A 12,665-nucleotide genomic window follows, 5' to 3' on the forward strand; every position below is an offset into this window, starting at 1 on the left:
ACTGTTATGAACCAGATTTCACTGATTTACTTGCTTTTCAAAATGATTCTACATTGAGTGTCTGAAAGGTCTAAAGGAGGAAACAGACAAAGCAGTCTGAAATAATTGAAGAAAATTCCATGAACAGACCATGCAAAAAACTGGGAAAGACTAAGAGAGGTTCATGATGCAGAGTAAAGCATCCTAAGCAATAGTGCGACTTCATTTCTTTTCTGGGTTTAAAGTGACATGGGAAGGAGCAGGTGCCAAAGAGAGTAGTCATTACTGCAGCTACAGATGGAGACGATGACCAGACAGGAGAAGAGGCCCTGCCACTGGCAACAGGGGACTGTAGGAAAATGCACTCCTTATTTATTAGAGAATAACTTTGGCTACTTTAACAGACACCAGTTTTCATAAAGACATAGATACCCAAGAAGTTGTATTGTACCTGAGCTAGAGGCTCCGACACATCAGACATCAAAATTCCTTCCAACTTGCCACTCTACAATCTCAGAAAAGGTACCCTCATCCTGGTTGTCCTACATGGTTTCTGGACATATCATGATGCCTGCTGGAGGAATGGGAAACAGGAGAGTCTCCCTCCTATTAATCCCGTGACCCCGGGGTTGGTTACATTGCTTCTGCTCTCACCCTCTTCATCAGTACCTAGTAACATGAGGTTTAAATACTTTTAAAAAACTGAAAACTATGGTCTTTTTTTAAATTTAATTCTCTTAAACATAGTATGTAAAAAAATGGAAGAATTGATATTGGAGAAAATTAGCAGTTTCTTCACACCCCATGTCTCTCACATTCTTCATTCACTTGAAAATGTTTTCAAAACTTCTCAAAATAATGAGCAATATAAGAGAGAACAGTGATAAATTCATAGAAAGTACTTGACAAGCCAGGTGTTGTGACCCACACCTGTACCAGAGGCTAAGGAGGCCGAGGCAGGAGGATCATAAGTTCAAAGTCAGCCTCAACTCAGTGAGTCCCTATTTCTAAATAAATACAAAAATGACTGGGGATGTCTCTCAGTGGTTAAGTGCCCCTGAGTTCAATCCCCAGTACCAAAAAATGAAAGTGCTTAGATAGACCAGGGGTGGGTGTTGCAGTGACTCCTGTTGGTGTCATTTGAGAAAAATTTGGGGTCTAGCACTTACTAGCATCATAGAGTAAATCAACCACTTTAAGAAAAGAAAGAAAGAAAGGAAGAAAGAAAAAAGGAAGAAAGAAAAAAGAAAGAAAGAGAGAGAAAGAAAGAAAGAGAAAGAAAATCTTGTTGTCTGTTAAAACCTCAGTCTCTTGTATTAACTGAGGATATTACAATAGATGGCCATTAAGGAACATAGGATTACAGGTGAAAAAATAAACATGACTTACATAATATTGATCTTCTAATTGAAAGGAATCAAACATCACACCCTAATGACAGCTGTGTGAACTCTAAGTCCCTTGAATGCAAAGAACACAGATTCTAGTGTTCCTCTCTCATCTTTTTCTGGTCAATTAAGGATGTGAAAGTTCTTTCTCTAAGAAAGCACATGATGGAGGCAATCACTTCAGACTTGGATGCCTCTACATCTTCTGAAGACATGCACCCTGTGTCCATTTGGAAGTCTCTTTTCCCTGTGATTGCTCTTGACTCAGAAGTCATGGTTCCCTTTGTGAGACAACAATGCACACTTGAAATATCTATTCCTAATTAACTTCCACTCATTTTTCTATTGTTCTCTACTTCAATGGATTCTCTTCCCTTCATTTCTGGAATTTGCTTATGCTAGATTTCATTTTCATGCACAATTTGACCACTATGTTATATATAATGTAGGAATCGATCCTCTGCTTTTCCTGCATCCATGTGGGTCAGCACAGAGAGGGTGTGAGTCACAGGGACAGACTGAGGGTAGACCATGAGACAGCACTGCTGGGTTCAGATCCACAGTGTATGAGGTCAATAGCTAAACACTCATCCTGTTTGTACAATTTCATCGTCTATAAAATGGGAAAATGTAATTCTTGCATGAAACGTTCCCCAAAAGATTCAATGATGCAATGCCAGGTAAATTCTCAAGCATATGCTAGTTGTTTTTCACTCAGATAAGAACATGTCCTTTGCCCAAATGAAATTTGCATGAGAAACTCACCATCTATTGAAGCCCTGAACTTCTTCTACAACTCCTCACAGACACTCACAAAAACCTCTGCTCTCTATAGCGACTGTGCTAAGAATCATCTGGGAGAGAAAATGAAGTACATTTCTATTGCACGCATCCCAGAGCACCACTTAATAGTCTCCACAGACACTCCAACACTTATCTTTCTCTTCAGGGGCACTCACACCCCACATGGCTTATTTGTTTCTCATTGGTGTTGCTACACAAGTCAGTTCAAATACAAATCCCACTCCCATTGTGGATGAAAGTGGTTTTAGATGTCCAATAAAGCCATTTGGAAGCCTCACTTTATATGCATTCAGTACTCAATTTAATTTCTTTGAACACACAAAAGGAATGCTAAACACACCCAGAAGTTTCTCAAAAAGACTGAAAATATGAAGTTTCTTTCATCTAATTTTTATGTATTATCTTATATCTTTTACTATATTTTCATTAAATCAAAATATTCACTATGGTTAGAATTCATTCATGCATTCATTGAATGAATATGAATACACAAGATGCTGGAAATACAAACACTGCTTCTGTCTTTGTTGACACTCACACTTGAGTCACTTCTAGTTCACCAGGCCAAGCCATTCTCCCACCTGTCCAAGAAAGAACCCACATTCCCTTCTGGGTCCTAAAACAAGATCTTCTTCTGTTCCTAGTGTGGAACATCTTTTACTCATTGTGGTGCCATGGCCACCTCTACATCTCTCTGAATTATTGCACCTGAGAGAAAATTTCTGAATGCTGCTTACATTCAGTGGTGATTTGCTCCTTCACTCTCACATGTTTAGGGGGAATATTGGGAATAGAATTTCCCATTCAATAGAGGATCAGCTCTGCACTGCAGAGTACAAGCTTTACAGAGGGACATAAATTGGTTTGTATCCAGGTTCCAGGACTATCTGGACTTTGATAGATTACTTAAACTCTGCAAACCTCTCTTTCCTCACTTTTAACAGTGTCACAGTAAATTGAATGTAGCAGGATGGTCCTGAGAATAGTAATCATGCACCAGCTGCTCACACCTGGGTTTTGTTCCCAGGAGCAACAGTGGGGGTTCCTTTGCATCAACCTAAAAATCTCACCCTGAGGGATGAAACTCACACAAGCAAATAGAAAGAACAGGACCACTACTGCAACTTTTTAAAAAATATATTTTTAAACTGTTGAAGGACATTTATTTCACTTATTTATTTGTATGGGGTGCTGAGAATCAAATGCAGTGCCTAACTTTTAACAAGAACAATCTGATCCAGAATGTGGTGATCCTCATCTTTGCCCAGGTTTTTCTAGGAGGTAATGTGGTTGTGCTGTGACTTCTGGGCTTTTACATACACTGAAACACTACTCCATCTACATCCTGAACCTAACTGGTGTCTACTTCCTCTTCACCTACTACAACATCATAGATTTCCTGCAGGTACTCATCATAGATTTCCATCCCAACACTATCTTCCTCCATGACTTTGCCACAGATCATATTCTGTACATTGCAGGCCTCAGCATGCTCAATGCCATTAGTACTTAGCACTGCCTGTTCTAACTGTGCTCTATCTGAGGCCACTTTTGCCACCCAAAACACACTTCATGTGTTGTGCATGCCCTGCTCTGGGTCTACTCATTGCTTCTGAGCATTCTGAACAGGTATTTTCATGGATTCCTGGATATAAAATATGAAGATCATACAAAGACTGCCAGGCCTGGTGTCTTGCATCTAGTGATTTAAATACAATTCATGTAATATTTTTAGGTGTGAGTTGCTCTGGGTCCTGAATGGCACTGTAGGCACTGTAGGAGATGCAGCTAAGCAGGCCTTATGTGAAAATCCAACTCTCGTGTCAGTCTTCCTCCCCTCAAGCCTATATACCCTTTTTAAAAAGATTATTTTCTTCTGACTTTACTAGTTTTCTTAAGTAAAAAATTGGTGAGTAAAAAGTATAATATCTCCATCCTACTTGATATTACTAGCAAACTTCTCAAGTTAAATTCCTCCTAATCATTCTTATTAAATGTTATCTCTTTTCAATTTTTTTTTCTGCAATGGAAAGAAACCACAAATGTCCAAATCCACAATTTTCTGGGTTTCTACCAGATATTGCTGTAAAAGAACAAACCAGAAGATTTTCCATCATATGCTCTCAAGGTTCAACATCCTCACCAATTCTCTACATTCACGAAAATAAAAGACTCATTGTGTCAAATCGCTCTCCTGCTACATTCTTACATCACTCCTTATGTTAACTTCTAAAAACATTTTTAGGTGGAGAACCTCCAGGTACTTAGGTCACAGGAATTGCTCCACTCCCTACTCCTATCACCCTGTGATCTAGCAAAGAATCGCTTCTGACCAGCCTGCTCACCTCAGTGACCAGAACGTGGAATACCTAGGAATGCAGAACCTGAATGTGTCATGGCAAAGAGCACTTCACCTGGAATCAGGTAACCTGTATTCTCAGGTTGATCAGTGACTACCTGGGGCCACATGACCATCCAGGACAACTCAAACAGGTAATGCAGTTACAGAATTGCACTGGTCTGATCTTAATACCACAAGACGTATGGAATGCGTGTTCAGAGTAAATGTGCAGTGTTTGATATGAACTGAATGCAACTACCATCCTGATGAAAAAAGACTCACAAGATAATATCTCTCTACCATAAGTATCATCATAATGGACATAGTCTTTCTTTGTACCTGTTTGTCAGTTACCTGTAATTTGCAAAAGCTGTTGTGCTTTCTGTATGTCAGCATAATATATACTGAACCCAAATACTGTCAATAAAACAATGCTGACCCTAAAGATAGGTGACATTTGGTTCCAAAGCCTGGGAGCTTACTACAGAGTAGGGAAGATGAGATTTCCTTATATACACAAAAATGTAGGTACAACTGTTTGTGAAACCTTCCAGGATACAAGATGAGATGTGAAGAGAGAAGGAGAAGATCTCATTAGTAATTGGGTATACAGAGATGAACAAATTTGGAAAATCTTAATTCTCTTGAAGGATGTTATCTCCAAATAGTTATATTCTGAGACAATGTAGATTAGGACTTCCAAATAAATATTTCTAAGACAATTCAACACATAATGAAGGTTCTTATGAAATACTTGTTGAATCAACCCACAGAAGAAAATTTCTGAACTTTCAAATTACTTTCTTCATTAATTAGCTTTATCTACTGTAACAAAATTTCTGACACAGCTACTCATTAAATAAACTCGTTAAATTAGCTTACAGATTTGACTGAAAGGCAATACTTCACAGCCCAAGCTCTGGTTTAGGCCCTAGGATGGGTAATGGAAGTGGGCCTGAAATAAGGGTCATATCTCCAGCTAGGAAGCAGAGAGCTGGTGGGGCCAGGCTTGCTTCTTTATAAAGACTCTATCACAGGAAATCTAGGGGCTGCATGAGAACTACATCAACAAAAGAGCCTCCAATGACCTGAAGACCATTACTATGTCCCACCTCTCAAACAGTTCACAAAATCTCCCCCTACTGCCACTCTTGAATCAAAGAAACAATCATATGAATTCACAATAGAACAAAACCAAACCAAATCTAAACCATAGCATTTCTCCAATGACCCCCAAGATTTATGTCCACTTTAGATTCTAATTCAAATTGTACTTTTTTAACTTAATTTTTAAATATGTTCTAATTAGTTGTACATGACAGTAGAAAGCACCTTTACATTTTGATAGACCATACATAAATGGAGTGTAATCTCTCATTTTTCAGTTTATACATATTGTAGGATCACATCAGTCATGTAGTCATACATGTTCTTGAGATAATAATGTCTGTTTCATTCTGCTATTATTACTTCACCTGTACCCCTTCCCCTCCTTTCACTCCCCACTACTTAATATAAAGTAACTCTATTCTTTCCTACCCTTACCACCTTATTTTGATTTAGCATTCACATATCAGAGAAAACATTCAGCCTTTGGTGTTTTTGATTTGGCTTATTTCAATTAGCATAATATTTTCTAACTTCATCCGCTAACAAATTATATATAACCTACTACAAATATAACATGAAAAACATAAAGGGAAGCCATGTGAGTTAAGAAAAAATTTGGAATATCTACACTAGATGCAAAGTTTAAAACAACAAATTTCATGAAGTACAGGGAGGGAAAAAAGGCATGTTTTATGTGCTGAACACTTCATATTTGTAAGAGCTGTCAGTTGATTAATCTCTTTATGCTGACACATTAAAAATAGAAATATGTTTGCTACTCAGAGGTAATAATGAGAAAAATAAGAATGGGTAGAGGTAGTAAGTAGAAAATAGGCTTCAGTGAGAATAGAACTCCCATCTTTTTATTCTGTCATTTGGAAAAACTGGGTAGAAATAAATTCATTAATAATGAGGTAAAAGATAAAAAAAAAATGGGGTCAGTGCAACATGAGCCTTTAATGAATCAATGATATACTTTGTTATCTAGTAATTAAACTTAGTATGAATGCACGCTTTGCTTACATTGTTACCTAGGATCATAAGTGGCAAAGCACAGAGAAAAGCAACCACTTACAGGTAGGTGGAGTGAAAGGGATGGAAGGGAGAGGCCAATATGTGAGTGGAATGGACACAGATGCCCAGAAACACCTTCCTTAAAATGAGCCCTCAAATGACTGTGGTCTCTAACGTGCTCCTAATCCAAGGGCTTAAAATCACAGGAACCATTTAGAATCTTAAAAGTCTCAATTGGTCACTGGCTTTATATACAGCTTCCATAGACATCTCTCCACTTGGAGAATGAAGAATTATGCGGTGGGGTTACTCCATCTCAGAAAACCTCTCTTCTAACAGCATAGCTCAGCTCTCACCTCTGCAGAGAAGAATGGAAGAAAGGTAAGAACTGTCAGAACCTGTTGGGTACAGGTTTTGCTCCGAGTTAACATCCCTGTGTTTCTACCACAGTGTGCTACATGGAATGGGTCATGGTGCTTCTTTCAGGAAAAGTCAGGAGACATAATCATACTTCTGAAGGCTGGGTGCTTGAAGTTCCTGATTTGAGAGTTTAATGAGATTTTTCCCCCTTCTGATTTAACTCTCATTCTCCCCTTTTCCAACCATTCATATTTGGTGTTATGGATAGATGTCTGCCTTTTATAAAAATTTGTTTAAAAAGTATAGCCACATGGAGGTATCGTTTACTAGACAAAGATGCTATAAAATGGGTTTCATTGCTTTCTTTTGCTTTTCAAAAATACTTCCCTTTTGTATTTCATAATGTTCTAACAAGAAATAGATGGTTCATAGTAGAATGATTGAGGAATATACCAGGAGGGATTATTTACTAAGATGTAAAGGATTAAGGGAACATGCATGCTGAGGTATTCTAAGAAAAGCAAGGGTCGAGCACTGTTTCCATACCTAGACTGTAAAGGACAAAGGAAGGAGCACTACCCAGGGACAGAGCCTAGCCCTGGGTGTAGCTGTATTACTAAAGAGGACCAGGCAGGCGGAGGAGCAGGGCCACTGCCAACACACTGCCTGCAGGAGAGAGTTAGGAGGTTGAAAACTCAAACCCTCTCCTCCCATCCTCTACTGTCCTGCCTGTATCACCAGGTAGCTCAGTTCACCCAGAAACAAGAAGGAAAAGGATGCCATTGTTGGGGTGCTAAGAAGCCACCAGTTTGGGAACTCTATCAAGGCAGAGAAGAAGGATGGAATGAAAACTGTCAGGACAATGAAACTGTCCCTCACTGCTCCTTCTATCTTCCTACACTCTGGGGTTTTCTCAATCCAATATCATTGAATCCATTGCCATTTTATCTCCACTGAAATATTTTTCCTATTTACATAGTCTTTCTCTTGCATTGATTTTATGGAATAATCACCGACGTTAATAAAGAAATGACTTGAAAGCGGAATATAATTTTAAAAGAAAAAAACTTCATTCTTGTTTAAAATGAAAGTATGTCCTGAACTGAACCACTAATGACCTGAACAGGATATGTGTTAGACATGTACTCTAAGCTCCAGAGCATCAGACTCAATTCTTTGATAGTGCTGCTTTCCAGGCCTGTGAGGGTCCCATCATCCTGTGGCCCTAAATGACTCCAAACATATCAGAATGAATGCCAGGGAGAAAATAGAGAAGAAAATGCAGGCTAGGCTCCTTCTATTAGTCCTATAACTCAGTTACATCACTATAGTTGGTTACATCACTCTGCTCACTACCTTTGGTCAGTGCCTAGTCATGTGGTGATATCATCATTAAGACAGGAAGGTAATTGGGATCCTTGAGACCTAAAATTCAGAAAATCACTATGATAGAAGACATAAATGGTGTTATTGAAGGACTTTAGAAGACTTTAGTAGTTGTGACACGTGTTGATGATGTCTCAGATTCTTTGGAAGCTCTGAAAACAAAACAAGGCAAGATGGGGCAGAAACAGTGGCAAAGCTTCAGATAGGGTTCCAGGAGACGGGGCTGGAGTTGTATCTGCTCTTGAAGATGTGATTTTGGAAAATTCCTTTGTTTGAACCTCAGTTTATTTTTGTTTTAGGTAAGGTGTTATAATAGTTACCTGTAAAGATATCTATTGGGGTAGAGTAGTGAATAAAGCAAACAACATGACTTGAAAGTGGAAGGTCCTTACAGAGCTTCATATTTGATGCCACAGTCACCATACTCATAAAAAAGAAATATGGAAACTGCATTCATTCAGGACACCAGCACTTCCATTTTCCCTCCTGTTTCCTGTGCAAATCAACCAATGCTGCGGGAACTTAGCCATCTAAGAAAGCTTATGACAGATGTGTTCACTTCAGATCCTCTCTGCAGGTCCAGAGTAGGATGTTCCCTCTCTCCCCTTAGAGATCTACTTCCCCGGTGTGTTCTCTGGATTCCGAGGTCATAGCTAGTTTGTGAGACAGCAAAGGGTTTCTGGATTCTCATATCTGCTCCTGATTTATACCCATATCCCTTTTGTGTCTTCTTTGATTGGCTTCTCTTCCTCTCTGTTTCTGAACTTTGCTTCTAGATTTCATTTTATTTGTCATTTCACTGCCATCTGAGATATAACTTGGGATTTACTACTCTGTACCTTTCTCATCCACATATGATCAACACAGAGTGGTTGTAGGGCCAAAGTGCTGATAAAACTGTAGAACTTGGGGTGTTGAAATGCACAGTGTGTGACACCAGGGGTTATCAAGTGACCCTGCTTGTGCTCCAATTCCGTCCTCTGTAAAAATTGCACAGATAGAAATTCTTACCTCATAGACTTTTTGGAAGAACCAAAGTGAAATTATGTGGCAACATTGAAATTAACTCCTTTTAATTGTTAAGAGTTGGTTCTTTTACCTGTTTGAAATCTGCTTGAACAACTCTATGCCTCAACCCATGCCCTCTATTAATTTCACTAAATATATTCTGCTCACCCAAAAACATTCATCGAAAAGAAAAATGCTACTAAGGATCACCTTAGAGGGAATGGAGTAGGTTAATATTGTATGAACCACTTAGTTCTCTGTAGAAAGACTCCTTTTTCAAGTACCTCTTTTCAGAGACTCGTACCCCATCCTCGTTCACACCCTCCTCTTCTATACTGCTAAGTATTTCAGCCGAGACACATATCTGACCCCCACACTGTTCACCAAATGCCTATACGTGATAAACAAAGCCATCTAAAATCCACATTTCAAAGGCACTTGAGTAGTCAACAGCAGTTATTTGGTCACACATAATTCTAAAAACATCCAGGACTGCTCACATTGAAGATTATGGTGAATGGCATTTTCTTCATCTCTTTATGTGTGTGTGTTAAGTTTTTCATTGTATTTTAATTTCACTTTCCACTTAACCCGCATCATCTAGCACTGTAAGACTTCTAGTTCATATATTCATTCATTAAGTAGATATTGAGGTCATGTGAGCAACACAGAGCTCAGCACTGGGGATTACAAGTGAACCTGTCTTCAATGTCTGACACACTGAGCTATTTCTCTACGGAGTCATTTTCAGTCCTGTTTTTGCAAAAGCTCACATTACCCTCATGGCCATAAAGCCAGGTCTCCTTTTGCCTCCTTGAATGAAACCCTCTTTGTGATGGGGATATTATAATCACCTCTTGGTCTGCCTCAATTCCAGCACCTGAGAAAAAACTGACCCAGGATAGACTAGTGCTGGTCCCCTCTGATTGGGGGTGTTCAGATTATAGCATATTTCTTTGTCACTTAGCTCAGGTCAGAGAGCTCAGGGTGTTCAGACAATGACTGCTGGATTTGACTCCATACTTCAGGAATCCCTAGCTGTTAATAAGTTACTTCACCTATACTTCACCTATGTTTCCCTATTCCTTGAAATGGATATAGAAATCTCATAGGAGGGTGATCCTGATCACATGAGCTATTGCCCCTAGTGCTCAAGTCTTCTTTTTGTTCCCAGGGGTCACAATAAAGATATTAAGAACCTGAATCCAACCATCTCAGCCTGGAGAACCGAAGCCACACCACCAATGAAAGCTATGAGAACCTTTCTCCAGTTGGTGACATGAATAATATGATTCTACGAGTGTTGGCCTTCATCATTTCCCTGTTTGGGCTGGCAGGAAATGAATCTGTGCTCTGGTCCTTGGGTTGTCGTATGCACAGAAATGCCTTTTACTAAAGGCTGAACCTGGCTGCTGGCTGATTCCCTCCTTCTCTGCCTCTATATTGCTGATTGCCTGATGGATTTCATTGAAAGCATCCTTCACATGCACATCGTTACCTATGGCATCATACGAATTGGGGCAATCAGTTCCTACATTGCAGGCTTGAGCATGCTCAGCACTATTAGCACTGAGCACTGCCTGTCAGTCCTGTGACCCATTTGGTACCACTGCCATCACCCAAAACACACATCAGCTATCTTGTGTACCCTGTTCTGGGCCTTGTCCATGCTTCTGAGCATCCTGGACAAGGTCTATTTTTTTCATGTCAAAAAAAACTGAAGATCATTATAAAAAATTTGATTTTGATATCATGGCATGGCTGGTTTTTTTAGTTGTGGTTCTCTTAGGGTCCAGTCTGACCTTGCTGGGTAAGATGCTCTGTGGATCCAGGCGAAAACCTCTGACAAGGCTGTATGTTACCATCCTGCTCACAGCATTAGTCTTCTTTTGTGGTTTGCCCTTTGGAATCTGTTTGTTCCTGGTAATCAGAATTCAGAAATATATTCCCCAAGACAGTTTCCCTTTTCTGGTTTCACTTGTCTTGTCCTCTGTTAACAGCTCTGCCAACCCCATCATTTACTTCTTCGTTGGCTCCTTTAGGCAGCGTTTACGGGGGAAGAACCTCAAGCTGGTGCTTGAGCGGGCTCTGCAGGACACTCCTGAGAAGGAGGAATGTGAAAGCAACTTTTCTCAGGGAACCCTGAGAGCAGAGTGGAGCAGGGGTGAAGAGCCTCTGCTATGGTCCATCAGATGTGCCTTCAAGAGGCAACAGTGCCCAGCCACACTTGACAGTTGTCTGCTCTCCTCTCAGCCTCGGGCCCCTGAAGTACTTCCATGCCTTCCAATGGGTTTATGTTAATCTGGATTTTCTTCTTTTTCTTATGGAAACCAATCTTAAGTAAGAATGACTCAATCAATTTTTGATATTTCAATAAATGTCTCATCATATCTTCATCTAAATCTTTTTTCATTAATGTTTTTCTTTGACATGTTTATTCCAAGGGAAAAAGGATACTGGTACAAAATTATATATCTCTTATTTTTTAATATTTTCTACCTGAAGTTATAGAAAATAATGATCTCTTATTTGTCTCTATGCTATGAGCAATTAGTCTTGAGTTATGTGTTAGGACATTGATGAAGATAGAAAGATTGGTTCTGAATGAGAGAGTTCTGGTACAGTAAAATAGTGTTCCCTGTGGTTTGAAGGTAGAGTCTCCACCTGCATAAGGACAACCCAGGAAATGAAGTTTATGAAAAGTTCTTGTAGCATTTGTCCATAGCATGATGACAAGTTGGCCTTGTGTTTTAGCAGTTAAGACCATGACCTTTGCTCCTGAGAACTGATATGTGGTTATTTGGATGTTTTCTGTACCAGTACACAGCCTAGAAACAAGTTCCATAACTGAAATCATGGCATGTGTAGGGCTAGAGATCCCAAGAATGCAAGACTATAGATTGCACAAGACATGGAGTTGGAACAAGTTGAGTCTCAAGCTGTTCCTATGATTAAATTGGGTGATATGTTCACCCCAAGCAATCCAGGCAGGTACTAAGTTTATTGAATTGCCAAATCTGAATCTTATGCCACTTGTGAACTGGAATATGTTTTTCAGAATAAGACAGGGACAATTGACTCACTATGGACATGATCTAAATGGAACAGCATTGTGAGACAGGCCACCTCAGAAGCTGTGAACATTCAACTATTGACTTTTGAGGACTGGCAAGTTTCACTTAGCGTGATAGTGTCCAGATCTATCTCTTTACTGGTAAAGGCCATAAAGTCATTTTTCCTTATGACTGAGTAGTATTCCACTGTGCATATGTACT

The 12,665-nt window shown here is 39.4% G+C and overlaps 1 pseudogene; it reads left to right on the forward strand.

Annotated features, from left to right (window-relative positions):
* Positions 1-10,669: 10,669 nt before the first annotated feature.
* On the forward strand, positions 10,670-11,691 carry LOC124959476 (mas-related G-protein coupled receptor member X1-like; annotated as a pseudogene).
* Positions 11,692-12,665: the final 974 nt, after the last annotated feature.

This window comes from Sciurus carolinensis, chromosome 11 (assembly GCF_902686445.1).
Source record: "Sciurus carolinensis chromosome 11, mSciCar1.2, whole genome shotgun sequence".
In the NCBI taxonomy this organism is placed as follows: domain Eukaryota; kingdom Metazoa; phylum Chordata; class Mammalia; order Rodentia; family Sciuridae; genus Sciurus; species Sciurus carolinensis.